This window comes from Pezoporus flaviventris, unplaced genomic scaffold, assembly GCF_033815535.1.
Source record: "Pezoporus flaviventris isolate CSIRO_AGI_PZ_B2104156 unplaced genomic scaffold, CSIRO_AGI_Pfla_v1 ptg000027l, whole genome shotgun sequence".
In the NCBI taxonomy this organism is placed as follows: domain Eukaryota; kingdom Metazoa; phylum Chordata; class Aves; order Psittaciformes; family Psittacidae; genus Pezoporus; species Pezoporus flaviventris.
In genome coordinates, this window is record NW_026892575.1 from 1,486,618 (window position 1) to 1,507,113 (window position 20,496).

The window sequence follows — 20,496 nt, forward strand, 5'->3', positions numbered from 1 at the left end:
ACTATTTCTTTTCCACACTGTTGTATTTTTTCTCATTTTAATTAAATTACTATGCTGCAAATAGTTACATAGCATTCCTGCTTTGTTGTTCTTGCTTAAAGCCATAGTCTTTGAGGTATCCCACAGAAATAGCTAAATTCTTGATGTAAGGAATGTCTAATTTTTCCTATTAATCCTGACTGCATTAGCTAATTTAACAGAAGATTGGCATTATTTTATTTGCAGAACATGCCTAATTTCAACATACAAAAGTGAATATTAAAAATTTAAACCTAATATTGCAGCTACCTCTTCTGAACAGACTTCTGAGATTATGATGACAAAAGCATGGGTATGATCTCTCTAAGCTGGGCAGGTATACAAAAAAGCTGGGTAGGGATGTATTTATCTAGCACATAGATGTATGTTCCTAAAGTATAAAAAGAAAATATTAATTTGCTACTGATAGAAGATCTTTTTCCTCCAAGCACTACTGGCTTAAAGCCCTTTCTGAAGTGTACTATTGTTGATCATCAAATACAGCACATTCCTATATAGCAGCGTAGGATGTAAAATTTTTCCTGAGAATTACTGTATTCAAGAAGTAAGTGATAAAATCATCACTAAACAGACAAGTTACACTTAAATAAAATAACTCACCAGAGGCTTCTACACCTACTAATATTTTTTTTTTTATTTCTCTAACTTGTCTCTGACTGAATCAGGGAGAACAATGTTTTAGTTCCATGTATTTTTAAATTTTACTTCATAAAAACTGTGGCGAATACTTTCTACCTCTTTGCCATGCAGACATAAAAAGAGTTTACTGAAATTGTACAGTTGAACTGACTACTGGAGGCTCAAAACTCCAGATGAGAGTGTTTCTTTTAATGGTCAGTAAATAAGCACACATTGCTTGGAACTCATGTTTTGGCAAGTCAGGAAATTCACTTGTTTACAAATTTAATTCACTTGTTACGTTCATTTCATAAGAGACTGTAGGGCTCACATTCCAGCAACTGTATGCCTCGAAATAATAATATTTAAAAAAAAAAAAATATCACTCACAAACCACTTTATCATTACTAAAAAAGACCCCACTACATCCAGGTCATCAACTTCATGTTTAGTATTAGAGTTGTATATCTAGGTATTCTCCAAGAAATAGTGATACTAAGTAGGGTGTTGTTCATACTTGAGCTGACTGTTTCTTCATACAAAACTTATATAAAGCAACCATTCTTTTGGCAGAACCATTAGGGTGACAGTTTACCCTGTTCCTCTGATTTTCTACATACTGCAGGGTGGTACTAAAGTACAGTAAATTATGCAAGAAATTTCTGTACTATTTATCAGATGAATACAGTTCAGGCTTAATTTTTCCATTAGTTCTTTTCCACACACAGGAGAGAAAAGTTAATTTATTTTTCATGCAAGCAGTAACCATTTTGGCTGGTATGAAGAAACTAAATCAGACTGTCAACGTGCATCTAAGGAAGCCTTGAGATAGAGTGGAAGACAAATTGTCCAAACATTGATTTATAACAACAGTCAGCCAAAGAAGGCAGAAATGTAAAAACAGTGCCAGCAGAGTGTGAAACAAAAACCTGAACTGTCAGGGAACTGAAAGAACAACCAGATGCTTTCTGCAGTGACATAAATTGAAGTAGAAGTCACCAGGCAGAGATAATAAGCAGTGCTACCACAAGAACACGTAAATAATCTGACTTCCTCTAAAAGAGTTGTTCTGTGGAGCAGAAACCAACTGCTGGTTGCATAGATCACATCCAGTCTCAGACGTTAACAGGCTAGAACATACATTCTTCAAAAAACGGAAGCTATGTAGCACACCCGGAGTACTCTCTCCTGCTAGAAATGCTGTCTAGAATGAAGACGTCATATTTAGGGGTGAGCCTATGGATTAGAAAGTAGCTGTTGCTGACATTACTCTTTTGATTTATCCCCAGGTATCACATGAGCATTACTGTTAGTACTTTGTCTCTGCATTAAGAGCTGAAGAAATGGGTTATGTACCAACTAGAGATCAAACAAATGAGCAGGCTAAAGATTACAGAAGCAATAACTAATGTACTTACCAAAGCATTACATGATGCATGAATTTACATTGAATTCTATGGCTGAATAATCTTATTCTTCCTGTTATTCAACAGGTAATCATTAATAATCACTTAAAATAACTGTTGTCTTGTTTCAAAGCACAGTTTGAAACTGTGTGTGTACTACACACACACACACACTGTGTGTGATGTGTGTGTACTACACACACATCACAATGCCATTTAATCTTTTTAATTGAAGTTTATATACAAGCACCTTATGAAGTTTATTCTAAAATAATATTCTAATGAATACTCAAAATCAAAGCTTTCAAGTGTGTGAACACTGATTTTGAAAAGAGTATCTCCAAAAGCTAAGATATACATGGAACACTTCCAGGGGTCACCATGCACTAATTAAGTCTACTTAACATCACCTACAGTATTTTTTTAAACAATTTATCTTTAATATTATGCAAGTTTTAACATCTCAAAGGCACCTAAAATGAGTATATCAAAGCTCCTTACAAAGCACATCAGGCATTGATTAACCAAACCAGTTATTATCTGTGTGTTTGTGAACAAGGCAAAGGCAAAAATCCCACTCATTTTTCCTCAAACAATTCAAACTTGGAGAAGTGCATTGGACTCTGCAGGGAAACATCTTCTCTCAAAGCAAATACCAATTCAGTCAACAAGAGAATGGAGTAACATAATACTTGGATATATCTCAGTTTCTTTTCCACTTGTTTACTTTGTCCATACTCTAATGCAAGAAATAAAATACTTTATCTGTATGCCTTTTTTTACCATATAAAAATACAAATATATACAGAGCATTATTAGAAAAGTGTATTTTTTCACTATAGAGCATTTTCCACCTTGCCAAAAACTATGCGCTCCATGGAGACATGAAGCAAGATAAGGGAAAAGGGTACCATATTGAGGTGTGAGATAAAGGTCAGTAAATCACATGAGCATTCTTATGTCAAGACTGAGCCACAAGGTAAATTAGAGTCCCACATAGTATCTACAGAAAGTTGTTTAGAAATTCAAAACCTGTACATGCTGTTCTGCTGGAAAAGGCTGGAAATCAAAATTGTGAGCTCAGTCACCTCCAAGCAGATAACAATAAGAGAAAAATACCACCATAAAGCTTGAATGTATTCAAACACAGAAAAGAAAAAAGCTCATGCTCATTTTGTCCCATTCTGTACGGAGCCATTTAATATGCTCAAAACTGAGTGGAATGTTCTTCACTGAATGCAAACTTTTCAGAGTAATTGTATCAGAAACCAAAGGCTTTCTACCACCCCAAACTAAAAACAACTCCACCTACAAAGACAGTTTTGCAGTTTCTTGTACTGTTGTTGACTTTTTTGAATGTTCCCATTTTGTCATCAGGTTTGTTTTGGCAGGTAGATTCATTTACAACTTAGGCAATATTTTGCACTATTTTGCTCTCTTCGCCTTTCTCAAATATGTTGAAAGATTTGCTTTTGAAAAGGGCTTTATGACAGCATAAAATGGTGATCTTACTCTAACACTCAGACGGAATGAGTACAACATTCGCAACATGCTTTAACCTGTGAGACAAGTGGGAGCACAAAATTACAAAATGGAATATATAAACCTTTAGAACCAGTTTTAAGTAATGTTAAGTTTGATGGCTTAGCAATGGAAAGCTACTGAGATGCATGACACACAGGAAAAAAAAGTAGAGTACAGCTAGAGAACATACTGAGAATTCTTGTACAAGATAAACCATTATAGTTGATGTAGTTTTAGGCCCTACGAGCTTAGTGCAAAATTAATGTAAGGAAAACAGGCTAGAAGAATAGGATGCAAGGATAAGAAGTATCTGGGAATGGCAGATGTCCAGGATGGGCTGCAGTTAAACTAACTGATAAGTAGAAGGATAGGAGGATTGTTATGTCTGTGGTGTTAACAAACCAATTAAGCTGGTATAAGCATTGACCGAGTGTACTCCAAAGGCAGCCAGAAGTGATGAAGATTGTTGGAAGAAGTAAACAACCCTCAGAGACCACCACCACAATTTTGGGTGGGAACTTTCTGGAAAATAATGTAATCCATACATAGCCTCATGAATATGTATGCATGCCCAGGGAGCATGTAAGGACGGCTTGTGTAGCAATATGGGGACACGTGTTAGGAGGAGCTACCCCCCATGTCTCCTGGCACCACAATGAAGAATACCTGCTTGTCAACTTGAAAACTTTGTTGGCAAGTTTGTTGCTGGAGTTTTCTCCGAATCCCCTGAAACTCAGCACAGAAAACCAAAACAAATATAAAAAAGCAGCAGAAAATCAGGCTTTTTGTCACTTGCCAGTCACCATTTTGCTTTTCATGTTTTATCTGCATTTGTTACAGGGGAACACAACATTAAACCAACTAGACTTAACACACATTTCAAGAAAAGCCTAGGTAAAGAAAGCGGTGTTGATAAATCATAGTTTCAATGCCCACGCATATATACAATCTGAATAATTAATAATCTTTTATTTTATTTGACAGACCAACTGGGAAACTTTGCAACATTATTACATTTTCTAGGAATATCTGAACATCTGGAGTTTCAAAGGACAGCAGAACACATGGAAGCTAGAAAGACATTCCAATATCACTATAAACATTTCCTTTTTCTTTTTAAGGAGCAAGGATAATTTGAAACAATGCAAAACACAGATTTTCAGCTCCTAATACTTTTAGAAGCACAGGATGGAGTGTTTGTAGTGTTAACCTGAGAGCAGTAGAACTCCCAATAGATACTTGTGACTTTGACACTGAACAAAAAAAAAAATCAGGATTTAGAATTCATGGCACTGTGAAAAACACATATAATATAAAGGTATAATTTGGAAAGTGGTTAAATATAAAAGAATGGTTGCAAAGCAAGAATTTATTTCCTAAGAAAGTGTGTGAGAACTTTAAGCATTACTCCAAATGTATAACTACACAAAATGAAAGGGTCAGCAATGCTCTCTACTTGATTTTGTTTGTTTTCTTACCACCTTTTTGATCATTACAACACACAAACTACTACTCAAAAATTTACCACAATAAATACAATGTCTCATCAATATCCATCTTTCACTACTTCTTCCTGTTTGGCCATCAAAAATGTTACTTTAATAAGCAAAGATTGGTGGACTATGCAATTAACGACATGCCAGTTCATACTGCACTGAGAAGTGCTTCAGGAACTCAGATGAACTACTTCACCTCAGGTACGATAGCTGTCTCTGTTCTTCGCCTGTATCAAGTATAGAGTAAATCAGCTCAGTGTAGTCTAAAGTGAAGAACTTCATCTACATCAAGGTTTACTTGCATTTGATACTGGCAGGCAAGTATCAAGCATGGCAGGGACAATTACCTTGGGTCATCATTGTAGCTGTCTGTATTAGCTGTAACTCTCATTTCACAGAAAGAAATCAGGATCTAGAAGCCAAAGGTCTTTTGGAAAAAAAAAAAAAAAGTAACAGAAAACAGACTTTCCTGAATACTTTTCTTCACATCTTTAGCACCTTTCAAGGATACATATAACTCTGCTAATGGAAATCTAAAACTATCTGCCCACTTACTGAGGAAACTCTATTACTTGCACAGTTTCATTCTTTCTTTGCCTCCATATCAAAATGATTTTAATGTCACTGAAAAAATATATGAAGATGTTTTAGGCTTTTACATCAATACTGATAGCTATTACCTAGCCCACACTTCAGCAGAACCTTCAGGAAACTCCTGGCTCTGTTCCATATTCTTTATGGAGCATGGTTCCATAACACGGTATCTATTACACATGGTAAGAATCTGTTGCATTACATGCTTATTAAACACACACATAATTTAGATAAAGAGTAATATGCTCAATTATGTAGGTAAATCATAATTTTGCCCTGAAAATACAATTCCTTTTTCCTTCATATGAAGTAAATTGACTACATTAAAAGAGGTGGAATTTTTCTGTGGGGTTTGGTTTGTTTTAAGAACATGTACAGACTAAGTGATCGCAGGAGAAGTAATTCCAGAGCCTCAATTTTTATTCCCAAGACTACAAGGTCTGCCACTTAACTGGGAGTTGGAATGTTGTTTGTGAACTTACACGAAGTATGAACTTTGCGTAAGGATAAACAATGAGCACTGCAACAAACAAACCCCTTACAGGGGAAAGAAGTGGATTTAAACAATCTCACAAATTTCACTTAAGAATGACTTCACAACAGAACCTTATTGTTGCTGGTTACAGCATTCATTATCAAATAAATTACTTATTCTATGGTTTTAATTAGTTTTAACCAATGATCCAGATTAAAAGGCTGATGTTAACTGCATTCTTCTGTTTAACAGAAAATCACAAATTTTTTATTCATCAGTTAATATATTAGTTATACCAAAACATTATATTTACAAAAAACAGGGTGAAAGAACACACAGAGGGTTTATTTTTAGAGCAGATAGAACATTGCTCTGCTTTCTTAAAGACTAGTCTCTTGCAATAGTTTTTTATTTCAGTGGTCACAACAATATTCTATCTGCCCCTATAAGGGCAAATTAATCCTTGCATTCTAATTAAAAATATCTCAAGTTTATACTTTTATCTGGTTTTACAGTTGTCTGCACCAATTTGTATTCTCATTGGACATCCCTAATTTTTCTTCATTTCCTTCACTGGAATCCAGGTTGTCCATGTGGAACACCTAGGACAAGATTACAGAGACTTCACTTACAATACTTAGTATCTTAAGCCACAGCCATCCTTTCAGAAAGGAACTCAAAGTACCTTCACAAAGTACTTCACAATTTCTTTCTTTTAGTCCCCAAACATGAGAATCTTCAAACATAACACATTTCAACAAGTAACATTAAGTGTTATGCTTTCTATTGTTCCTTCAGAAATTTCTTCGCTATTTAAAAAAAAAAAAAAAAAAGTAGTTTTTTATAAAAACCCATGATTTACATCAAGCAAATTCAGCTCATTTAAATTACATTTCTTCACTCTGAAAAGTTACCAGGAAAATTTGCACAAATGTTTATTAGATGTCTACTACTGAAATAATTAAAAGTTGTGCCTGAAGTGCTTTCGCTACTGTTGCTTTCTCATTTACACTTTTGTTTGATATTCCCTGTTTTTCTTCAGCACTTAAAAATAATAACAACTTTGTGAATCTTAAAAATTGTAAATTTGGAAGTTTTATCCTATTCTCTATATTATGCCTAGGAACAGACTCAAACCCAATGCGGTTACTGTTGCTCCCATTTGCTTAAAAACAGGAAATCAGAAAAGGAGCAACATATACACGTGGGTTGTGTAGGGTATTTTTAAATTATTTTTCAGCACTTCATTATTTTAAATGAAACCAAGAACCTGGATGAGCACTGTGGAAGAGCAAGAAACCAAGAACCTGGATGAGCACAATGGAAGAATAATGTTGATTTCAGTTACTCAAACACTAAAAGTAAACATTTTGACTGAAGTCAACGAGGTAGGATTACAAATAGACACATTCAGAACCTTCTAACTGTAGCTAATCAAGGAAATTGGAAATGTATGATGCTTCTCGACTAGTGAAATCAAAACCCAGAAGAACAGATGGAAGCGCAAGATCTTGTAATACAACAGTTTTCATCATATCCTGAGTTCATGCAGACAACAGTTTCCGACAACAAGAGCAAGTCTGGCTGTGGAGCTTGACCAACTTTGAGAAAAAAAGAAGCACTTTAGTTAAATTTTTCAGATATTTTTGTCGTATTATATATATTTTTTCAGTGATTACATGAAATGATGTTTCCTCCTATAACTTTTTGGTTTTCAGCCTAAAAGGATGCTTTCAGTCTGTCTCTGCCTTACAGCAATCCCTCCTGTTGGTCTTCAAAAAACCAGCCTGCCTTAGAAACAAGCATTCTAATTTGAATTAGATCACACTAGCAGAATCACCTTCGGAGAGATGAATTAAATCAGGATAAAAAAAAAAAAAGAAAGAAAGACACTTTTTCTGTTCATATGCATGCCACTGATTTGTGAACCCAGAAACCTTTTGAAAATCCAGGCAGATAGAAACACATCTGAAGATTTTTGCCTAGGTCACCTGTCTCAAAGCACCAAGAATCTATTCCATGGACAAATGTCTATAAAAAGAACTAATTATAAGGATGCTAGGATACTCAAGATAGTTAATTAGTCACACATCAGCAAAAATCAAAAAAAAAATCACATATGCACCATCATAACTTCTTTGCTGCTCTGTAAACAGACAAATCTTCTTGCCCTAGCTTATACTGCAATTAAAGAAATTTTCTCTTTTTTGGAACCAGGTTATCAGACAAACAGCTTACATTTAGAAATCTAAACTTTGGGATTGAAGTCTAATTTTAAGATGAATCCTATTTAACAATGTAAAAAAAGACTTTTAAGTACTATGTGTCCATAGAAGCTGCAGTCATCACTACTTATCCTGCCTGATGCCCTGGCAAGGGTATCCTATACCTCTGCATCATTAATCCCTTCAACAGTGCAGTCATGGCTAACACACAGTCCCTGTAGCTTGCTTCTTCCATGAACTTGTAATTGCTACACAGTCACACACCTTCAGAAACAGCTGTTCAGGGTACCAGCTAGTTGCATCAAGGGTGTAGAGTTTATAGAACATTCACTTGGAGATCTTCAGTGTAAGGAATTAAAATTCAGTGGCAACAATGTTGCTTCAGCAGCAAGCAGCCTAAACAATGCATTACTGCACACAGTTTGGCATTACATAAAAGATGAAATCACTGTAACTTAAAAATAGAAACTTGATGCTTATTTTTTTCAGATATTTATTTCAGGATAAAGCTACAGTTGAGGCTCCAGAAGTGATGGAGTCTAGATTTACTACTATCTTTAGTTAGCTGTCAGGTTGCTAAGAGTGCAGTTTGCAGATGGTGCCCTAGAAACAATCACCTTACCCTTCAAATGGTGAAGGAAGCAAGACTCCTAACACGACACTGTTACTTTCAGTTCAGTCAGCAGCTGTCATGAAAGTATTGGAATTCCCCTTTCCCCCAAGCTGAGCTCAGATGTCTACATGGGATTGATGATTTTCTGAACTACAGTCTCCATAGTTAACTACTAAAGCCAGCTAAAAGTTGTGTAAAGATTTTGATTCTCTTGACATGCACAGAGCAGACACAGCTTTCCCCTTGGCATGCATTCACCTTTTATTTACTGCTTCAAGTAAGAACTATGAAAACTTGGAACAACTGTTCATTGCAAAACTGTAGCTGTTTCAGAAATCTAAATTCAATATTTGAAACAACACATTATTTTAATTTGAGCAAGAGAAAGAAAAGAGGTTGTTACATATTTTTTCTGTAACAGCACATACTTAATTCTAACAAAAATAAAATTTAACTCAGGCTTAAAATCTTTTAGCAATCATAATGATAATAATAGAACAGTAAACTCAACACTTCCAACTCTAGTGTCAGATAGAGGAACATAAATAAACCAAGTAATTTCACTAAAGACAACTGGATAAAAATAAAAATAGAAACACATTCAAAGTCATTGCAACCAGTCTCTGTTGCAAACAGTAGCATGCTGGTATTACAGATATGTCACCTTTTCTTCATGTGACTTTTTAAAAAAAATCATCCTATTCTTGCAGACATTTTTATTTGATACTGTAAACATATTAAATTATGATAAAAGTATTATCAGGAGACATTAAGCATTTAGATTTTTTAGACATGCTTTTAGATTTTTAGCGCACAGTTATTTAGCCAAATTCTCCATTTATTCTTCCTGTAGAGCCCAAAGGTGTATTCTGATGAAATAGGACTCAACTTAGGGAAATGAAACATGCTTTAGACATAGGTCTACGGGAAGAAAAGCTACTTTAGTGAACTGTCCTCTTATCTGTTACTTGCTGTAAGTGAAGAACTATTTCTGAGTTTACTGATATCAACAGCATATTTTAAATGCAATACTTTAATTCTAATGAAGATTAATCCAATTTTCACTTTTATGAGCTTTCTGGATACAAGTCTTGCTTCCAGTGGAAGCCAATTGCCAAGGCTGTCAGAAATTAGACAACTGAAAAGTAAACAGTAAGTTTGCTAATTATGAAGATTAATTTAATGAACTTACTCTCATTAAGCTTTATGAGCCATGCTGTCTATAAGTGAGTGTGAAAGTCCACAACAGTAACACAGTGATGTCATGAGGCTATCAAGGAAAGTGATGAACAGTTTTGCAGGGGGGAAATGCCATTTTGTGGAAAACCCCCACAAATTTAAAACCAGCTAATTGAAAGAATCAAAGGTAATTTTAGTACCAAAAAAATTAACAACAAAATATATTCCCTTCTGAAAACAAACAAGCGTACACTTCAAACCATAGTTCTACATGCCAGTCCTTGGGTGAGAAATTGCATAACAGTTTTCCCACACCTTCGTCTACTTACTGCTGAAACCTCGCTACTAATTTTTCCTTTGTATACCAAAGTGAAATCAGCATTCATATAAAAACATTTGTAAGGGAACATAATCTAATAAAACAAAACAACATTACTTCCAAACACTTGTTAATTTAAAAAGAGAGTTTATACAACAAACCTACACCTCCCAATTAACCACATTATTACTAGTAAACACCAGCAATAACACAGATTGGAATTGTTACAGTTACACAGGACTGAAAAAACAAATTATTTTTTCCTGTTCTTAAACCCACAAATTACAACCTTCAAAACCCTCCAAGCTCCAGAAAATGGGGTTTGAAGTACCAGCTGAATTTTCAGCTTCCCAAAAGTGTTTCAAAAAACCCTAATGCTTCCAGGAGAAATAACACCCTCAAGAGAGATCGCCTTGAGCATTCCCTTAGGAGCAAACAAAAATTACTTTGAATGTGCCTGCAGTGCTGAAGGCAATAGCAAGGCCAGTCAACAGACTGCCACCACTCTGCTGTTGCTTTCACCTCTGACCACGCTAAAATCTCTTCAAGCCCTTCCAAGCACAGCCTTATAGACTTGAGTGCAGTCACACGCATCTACTCCCTCTGTGAGCCTGACTTCCGCTGAAATACATAACGGACCAACACAGGTATGCATTGGGTTTGCCATGCAAGTCTTTGGTGGTGGGAGTTGTAGGGTGGTCTCTGTGAGAAGAGCTCAAGGCTGCCCTGAGGTGGGCACAGTTGGCTTCAGCTGGTTCTGCAATGGACCTGTCACAGCTGAGCCAATTAGAAAGCCAGTGGTGCCTCTGCGAAAATGTATTTAAGGAAGGGTGAAATAATGCCAGAACAAGTAGGTGTCTATTGGAGGAGCTGCAATCTCTGGAGAGTCTGTGCTGGAGCAGGCTTATTGTAAAGGACTACAGTACAGAGAAGCATGTGTGTTGGAGCAGGGGAAAAGTGAGGAGGAAGGAGCAGCTGAGAGTACCTCTTATGGAGTGACTGCAGACCCTACTTGTCATTCTCCAGTGGCACTTGGTGTGGCTTTGAGGTCTTGGGAGTGAAGGACTGAAACTGTGTATTGGCAAAGGAGCTGGGGGAAGGAAATATTTCTAGTTTTGTCTCTCTTTCTCTCCATCCAAATCTAGTTTAATTAGTAATAAGTCCTTTATCCCCAAGTCTCTTTTGTCTGTAAAGGTAACTGTAAGTGCTCTCCTTGTCTTTACCTTTTATCTGCAAGGCTTTTTGGTTTATGTTTTTCTTGCATCTTCTTGAGGCTGGGGAGTTAAGAGCAGCTGGGTGGGTACCTAGCAGCCTACCAAGGTCAATGCATCACAGTGTCTAATGAATTACATACTAAGGTGCAAGTGCAATATTGTTCCCTTAATTGTATGTGATATGCCAAATGCATTGTGGCTTATGTTTGCTGCTAATGGGCACACTCATCATAAGCTTATAAGGAAAACAGGCAAGTGTTCTAATAGTGTGACTAATTAGCATTTGCAGTAGAAATTACTATGCAGAAAAGGTGCAAAACCCCTATTTATTTCATTTCTTTGAAAGGCTGCTTATTATTATATATAAACTTTCAAAATCCTTTTTTGATTCCAGCAAGAGTATTTAAAATAGAATAAGAAAAAAAGGTACTTTTTCTAACTTCTTCCTCTAAATAATTAAAGTGTGATATGAATGTCTGCTATTATCTTAAAGTAACAGATATCCTATCTATCTTATACTGCTTTTTGAGAGCTTATGGTGCAAATGTATTGATACTGATAAGGCTGAACACAGTAGGAAGAAGTAAGAAGTGTTTTTTAGTACAAATGAGTGGGTGGTGGAGAATAAATCTTTAAAATGGCTACCCTTGGGGAAGAAATAGAAATACAGCAGCATTTTTCTATTTGTCTAACATATGGTATAGATAAATGCCTGATGTTGTTAGTGGCTCTGCACTAATTCCCTACAGAAGAGCTATTTGTACCTTTGATCAGTATACACATATTCTGATATTAAATGCTGACAAGAAAAGGATGGGTATGACAAGTGCTACTTTTGGTGTTACTTAAATACATAACTTTGTGAAGTTAAATGATTTCAAATAATTCTTTTTCAATTTTACAGATAACTAATAATTAGTTACTCAAATACATTTGAAAAGCATGGTATCCTTTCCCTTCTTTATACATTATTCTATAGCTGTGTTGTATTCCAGTATGGTTTTTGAATTTTCTTTTTTGAGATGTGAATATAATTCATTTGCTTTTTTGAGCTTCTGCTGGATGTGTAGGTGGAATTGAGGTAGATGCATCCAAAAAAAGCATTCCTTTTTTTTTAATATTGAAGTAACTATGGGAGAAAAGCCCCAGAATGTAAAGGTCTATCCCAGAGTGTTTACATGGTAAGATTTGATTCTGCTGTAAGTCAAAGAAAACACCTTTTTTTTTGACAATGATACAATAATACGTTGAAATAATACGTTCATTTTAAATTTTAGTAATTAGTATGATAATCACATTTTATCTGGTAAAAATACAAAAATAGCTGGGTACAGCACTTGAGGATTACACTAACAGCATATATTGCAAATAAGTAGGTAATGGAGTCTGTTTCCAGTTAAGATTCTTCATGCTGTGTATTTTACCATGGCCAGCTGAGCTTGAAAATATAGACAGGCTCACAGGCATTTTGTAAGCTCCTTCAAGAACTGTCTCCAAGAACTGGAAGGAGATTCAATTTGCATTGCTGTTTGTTACATATTCAAACAAAACATCTGGGTGTCTAAAGTCAGAGCAAAAGGTGCTTTCTGGTATTACATCTTTGGTGTTATGGTATACTATTGATTGGGCAAAGAGTGCAAGTAAAAATAAAACCCAGGCTAGGATGCCTGCTTTTCTGGGGAGAAATCCTGTACTCCCTCAAAGCTGATGTAATTTATGCGTGTGGGTCAGTGAAGCCATGAGCCCTGTGATTTTCACTCCACATCTGTTAATGTGTGTGTCCATATATATGTGTGTATATGTATAGATAGAGAGAGATGTAAAATGGAGAAATGCTGTGGACCATTTTCTTCCATCTGTGCTCCTGAGAAGGATACTAGGTATTTGTACTTTTACAACCAATATGAACAAGATAGAGGGGCGTGGAGTCAAAGCCCTGATAGTAATATTTCAAAATAATCTTTAGCACAGTAGCAATATGAACATGACAGCATCTTACTTCCCTACTGGTGTTGGAATGTTAACACTAGAGGAGGTCTGTGAATTTTGTATTCATAACATCCTGCAAGAAACAAATAATGGCATAAAAATTCCATCTCCAATTTGAGATGAAATAGAAAATGCCATTTTCTGAACCTGTAGTGAAAGGAGGGAGCTGAAAAATAAAAGGCCAGCGGTAGATGTATGTATGATTTTCCTTATATACCTACTTAAAAAAGTTTAAAAATCATTGCATATGCTAGATTTTCTGTACCTGTCAAAGGTATGTTCCTTAGTCCATCTCTTCAGTTGCAACATTATTCTTGCTTATAAAAATCCCCTGCCTGTAATACGAAATAGTTATCACCCATTGTTTAATGAGTCATGCCAATTCTGCTAATTGTCTCAGCAAAAGGTTAGCATGGTGATTTATTTCTACTCCTTAGATACTACTCTGAAACTTAGGTGTATTGCAAATTTTTGACAGAAATGCTTCTTTCTGAAAACAATTTGTGTGTGTGTGTACTTATGTGTATAGGTACATTCTGAAATTTTCCGAATTGTAACAAAAGACTTAATTTCTAAAGGCTTGATGGGTTTCTGCACATGCTGCACTTATTACTTGCATATATCTTACCGCTTTTTAGGAATTTCTACATAATGATAAATGCAATGATTTTTTCAGGGAAAAATCCTGTCATTTGCTGTTGCTCCAAAATAATTACAACATAAAATAAAATGGTGAGAGATACTGCTTTTTTGTTTGCATATGTTAAGTAGTACTCATCTTCACGAAAAGCACTTTAAATCCAATATAAAAGTGTCTGATCAAACAGGAGTTACTTTCAGGGCTTCTAATATAATTATGGTTTTAAAAGTTCTGAGACTTGCATCCTCACCAAGAACCACAAGTCCTTAGAAGTACAGAATTATTATTTGCAAGAAAAGTACCTACACTTTTGTTAATTAAAAATTTTTTTTTTTCTTTTTGATTGAAGGTTTGCACAACTTCCAATACAAGTATGAACTAAAGCTTCACAGTACTACAACCATAGTCTTTGATATCTGTACCAGGAATGGTGAAAAAAAAGTGATGACCATGGAGAGAAAATGAAGTTCGAATGACAGAAAACGGCACTGCAGAAATATTAGTAATTAAATTTGCATAAGTAGCTTCAGTAAATGACTGGTTACAAAGACAAGTCCAAGATTTTAAAACAGGTTATGTGGAAGTGGGTGAAAAAGCTCTTAACTTACCTGTGTACTGACATCTTGCTTGAACATGTTATTTATTTGCTTATTCTTTTATGAAACTTTTAGTAACACAAATGTTTAACATGGTAAAAGCAGTAGGCAAAAGTTGCCTACTTAACTGATATGTTAACTACCTGTTTGCTAATGAAGGTATGAAGAAGAATATATGGAATTTCAAGCCTGGGTTTTGGAGAAACTGAACTAATGTTTAAATAGGTTGTTTTCCACTCTTCCTGTTCTTTCAGGTTGGCCTCTTAGGAATACTAATTGGCTCTTGCAATATATAATCGTTTCTCAGACTTTTGAAAACCCTGAAGTCATTAGAATAAGTAAATAAAATTGACAGAGATAATGTTTTAAAAAAAAAAACAAATGCTTTTTTGTTAGAGGAAAACCACCAATATTTTATCAAACATTTTGCAGTAATTTCCATAAACATAGGCATAAAAAAATAAATTAAACTGCAAGAGAATTAGTGGGGAAGAAAAGTAACAGCTACAGAAAAAAAATATAATAGCTCATATATTTGAGGGAGGGAAAAACACCAAGAAAAGCATTCTGGGGTGTTCCTGCTCAAATGTTTAATGGAAAAGATATGGAAACTTGGATTATTATGCAAAGGTGATCAACCATGGTTTGTAAGGGCAATTTTGTTTTTTGTTTTTTGTTTTTTTGGTTTTTTTTTTTTTGTTGTTTGGTTGTTTTTTTTTAATTATTGGTCTATCTAGGCATTAAATTTTTCTGAAAAATGGTCCAAGAATGGTAAAAAACTAGTTGTTCAGAGGTGTATTTTGTTCCACCACACAGGGGACGGAACTGCCACAAATTAAATCTCTTTTTGATCCCTTACATGTCTGTAAGTACATTATGGGCATAAAAGCTTCCAATAGGATAAAAAAAGAAAAGTAAACTGCATCAGAAGGGGGACCATCCAAGCAAACATAACAAAAGTTAATCTGAGAACAATGAGTGACAAATCTATAGTAACTTTCCATAGTACTTTTTATGTTTGGATTTACTAAGAAAACATCACTGAATGCTTCTGTAAATGATTGGCTTTAAATAGGTGCTTGAGCTATATTTCTGCCTTCTGTTATGTGTGTGCAATGATTAGTGACTCAAAATCATTAGAAGTATTTAAGAATAAATAAGGTTTGCAGTACTACATTTTCTCTTCATTTTGAGAAGTGCTTTTCGGTTTTTACTTATATTTTTTATCTATTTATTAGTTTCAGCTCCCTTCCCACAACAACATAAGTAGTACATGTTACATAAGAGCAACGTTTGTTTCTGTAAAAAAAAGTTAACAAACTAATTAAAGATTAGCGATAGGCAAAAAAATATACACAGATGAGATCTGGTTTTCTTTTCTGAAATTGTTTTGCTATTTATACTGTAATGCAATAAACATAAATCAAAGAATGGGGTTTTTGAGTGTAGAGAATATAGTCATTTGTTTTGAATCACACTTTTCAAATCTTTCACTGTGGGAAAGATGGATATAATAGTTCTAGGCTAAAATGCACTTTCTGGTTATGAGCTAATTTAGGCATTGGGGCAGAGAATCAAAAATGCCCATTAAATTCACAAGAAGGATTGTCTTTTCATATTGAAGAGCTCTTTTGCAGATTTCATGTTTAGGTTACTCTTTCCACTGTCACCTTAACTTTTCCACACTTCTCCCAAATAAAACATCAAAACTTTCAACATTAATTCATTAATAACTAGCATTTCTGTGACTTAACCTCCTTTCTAGTGTGTGGCTGTTACTATCCTGCCCTTGGTATTGACAATCCTGCTTTAAAGTTGTTTCCTCAGTATATTTGTTTACCTTACTACACATTGCTTCCCCCAGAATATTTGTAATGTAGCCAATACATTTGAAAACAGGTTAGGAAACTGATCTTTAGTGCATCTGCATTTACAGCTCTAATTCCCCATGTCTTGTCATTCATATTTGCCCTCTGTCAGTGAGATCCAATCAAGTTCTGCATCTTTGAGCTGCTGGTAATTTGTAATTTACTGATCTTGCTGATTAGGCATTTGTATTTTTAGATTGATTTAGCTAGATTAGCCTTTTAAATATTTTCACTGTGTATCTAAAGCAATTTCTTGAATGCACTAGTAAATTTCAGGTAGGGATTTCCCACTCGAGGTTATTCAAAAGAATTTATAAAATGCATCGCAGTGATTTCTCTTTGATAAATTTATCAGATGATCCACAATCAAATAATAAACCTCCACAGGTTTTCTCTACCATAATGTCTGATAAACCGTTGTAATCTTTATTGTATGCAAACTCAAACTTTCCCATCTGTTTCTAGGATATAAAACCAGAAATATTGTCCTTCTTCTTCTCATAAATCCTGAAGTGTTATTTTATAGCTCTTCTTACTCATATCTGGACCTAGGATCACATTTTGCATCATGGATTTCTATAGCAAAACAAACTTTCACTGATTCTTGACAGGGCAAAGTGACTGGGCTAGAGCTAGATTGAAAAGACAAGGTAATTCTGACACCTTATTTTCCTTATAATAGGATACACATTTTCTTCAGGTAATGAAAAGCCTGTACCTTGTTCTGAGACAGTGCTATTAGAAATGACATCTACTTCCCATTCAAACTAACATCTATAAGAGTAACATGGTCTTTTATTAAGGCTGTTCCTAGTCACTTGGAGCCTTGTTACTGTCAGCTTTCTCTAGTTCTTTTAAGAGTGACCTACTAATATGAAGCATCTTTCAGGTGATTGCATTTTTTAGCTCTTTGCTGCTTGATCATCATCCTCATCCAAAATGCCTGACCTCATACAAGAAAATCTCCTGGCACCTACTAAACTACAAGAGTAAGGTAGCTTTCAATGATGATTTTGCTCAGGGCACTACCAACTTTGTGCCATCAACTATAAATATCAAGCCTGGCTTTATAACGAAAAATTTATGACAGGTAGTACAGCAAGCATACTTCTGGTTTCACTTAGCATAAGCCATACATGTACTCTATCAGTTCTTCTCCAATATTTCTACCAAATTTCCATTTTTTTTTTCCCAAAGAGAACGACCATTATTTTTTTAAAAAATCTGATTATAATCAGTACCACTGTATGTTTACACTTTCTAATCACTACTGCTCTCATGGTGCTAAACTTTAATTTGACCATAACTGCTGCTGTTGGGTCACTAGCACAACTGAAGTCATCTATTCAGTTTGGGCATCAGGAAATTAACACAGGATAAATCAGAATAGAAATTGCTATATGCTATCTTTTCCATGTAATTCCCTGGATGAGTATCTGGGTTCAACTGTGAATATAATTATCTTATTTTTTTCCAAAATGACTTTGTGTTGCCAAAAACATTAATTGCATCCTTAAAAAAGTAACCATGCAGCACCTCAAAGATTCTCATTAAAAGTCTGTATGACAATTATAGGAAAAATTTTTCTTACTCTCTTTAGCTGACCATTTTTGCAGTTGAATAGTACCATTGCAAAAGTCATTCCAGTTTGCTAGATTAGGAACAACAGAGAATGTTTAATCCTTTAGTAGACAGATACCTCACTCTTCTCAATGATTCCTATGTCCTTTTGTCCTTATGAAATGCCTGCAAATATATATATAACCATTATTTTTCTCATGCCCACTTTTTTTTCCAGTACATGTATTTTCACTGAGCTAGCACCAATGTCCATTTCAATTCCACACACTGTTATCTGTCTGTTTTCAATATCAAACATTCAAATTCACATTAGTTTTCAATAAAACTATGCAGTCCTTTTCCTCCTGGGCTCCTTTACGTACAATTATTTTTTTCTTCCTTTCTGGGATAGTATGTCAATGCTTAATTCATGTCCACTAATTCAGGTTCAAAACAATAAACTTGAGTTAAATTACTTTCTTCAAACTTGAAGACTTTAAGCCAAATTCCCCTGAGAAGCAGCTCACTCTGCTTTTGAAGTCTATTTCTGTTCTACCTTAGAGAAAGGATAAGCTTATTTGTAAACTCTGGTAAGTTCTGACATATTTTACTCATCACTGCTCAAGCACTTCATCTGATGAGCTCTCTAATGAACTACTCAATTGCAAACCTACAGGTAAGCTAATTTTTTTCCTAAGCTTCTCAATATCGAACCTTTTAAAAATATATCACGCAAGTAATAAAATTATTTTTTCTTTTATTTTTTTCCTTTTTTTCTTTTTTTTTTCCTTTTTACTATTCATATGGATGGGAGGCTACCAATGTGTAGTACTCCAGATTTAGCTGACCCTCTCTTCTCTTACACACCCCCCCTTGTATTTGCAGTAGCTGTTCTCAAATATCTGTTATGTCTCAACAGCCTTAGCTTACAAAAAAAAGTGGTGGATTTTGAATAGAAGTTACAAATTAGATTAAAGTATGTAAGATAAACAGCAGTATTTTCCACTTGCTGTTGAATGAGGGCAATGAAATGCTATGTGTGATCATTCAAAGTTGGCATTTTATGTGCTTTGTGTATAGCTCTGCAAAGGACTTGATTTCTCAGCTTCTTCAGTAATCACTTTTTTGTTGTGACTTTATACCAATGCATTAGACCAGGGAAAATAAAGACTGGAAATAAAATGTCTAAACTCCACACATCAATGGAAGCCCATTAAACTGTAGGACCATAGTAGATTTTACCATTTCTTGCAAATTATGTGTTACAAAATACATCTGGGTAGCACAATCATCAGCTTTCTCAGTGAGTTCTGATGGGCTGGTAGCTGACCTGCAAGGAGCAGCTAAGCTGTCCTCTAAATATCTGAGTTGATGTGTCTGCCAAGCTACATTATCTATCTGGCTGTGCAAACTTCCCTGTGTATACTGTTTGACACGCAAAGGCAATAGGTCTTCTATTAGGTGTAGGAACAGCTACAAACAACTTTTCTAATATAAAAAAATAAAATTGTGAGCATCACCAGTTGATATGAAAGTGGAAGAGTACTCAGAATTCCTGAGGAGCAGGCTATTATTTAAAATTCTAAACATGAATTTCAGACTCTGACTTCCAACTCCTTTTTAAATGCTTTGTATTTTTTTTTTTTTTTTGTATGTACTAATAGAAAAAGCTGGCCAAAACATCAGAATGCAGGAATATTATTTAGGTGACTAATACCATGGAACAGTGCAAAAAGCCAGTCAAAGGCGGCTGTAAAGCACACAACATGCTTAACAAGAAGCCACAGGCAAGCTTTGAGCACAAATCCTCTAATCCTATTGATCCTGCTTCTGAAAAAGAAGTGAAGCTCTTCTGTGACTCAGAAGGGTGACAATATACAGTAAGTGCACACGGCAGGCAATGTGTGCTTCAGGAAACTTAATCACGTAACCTGCTTCATTACTTGAAAAATCACTTCTGTCAATACTCAAGCCATATACTCACTGACTGCTGCTGTTTAAGATGCTGTCAATCTTCCCATATGATTTTGTGAACCAAATAAATTCCAAGCCATTTAAAGGTGTTATTATCTCTGCTGATAACATTACCCCATTCAGGAGTTGCAGAAATAGGAAAAATAAAACTTATTTCAATCCCTTTG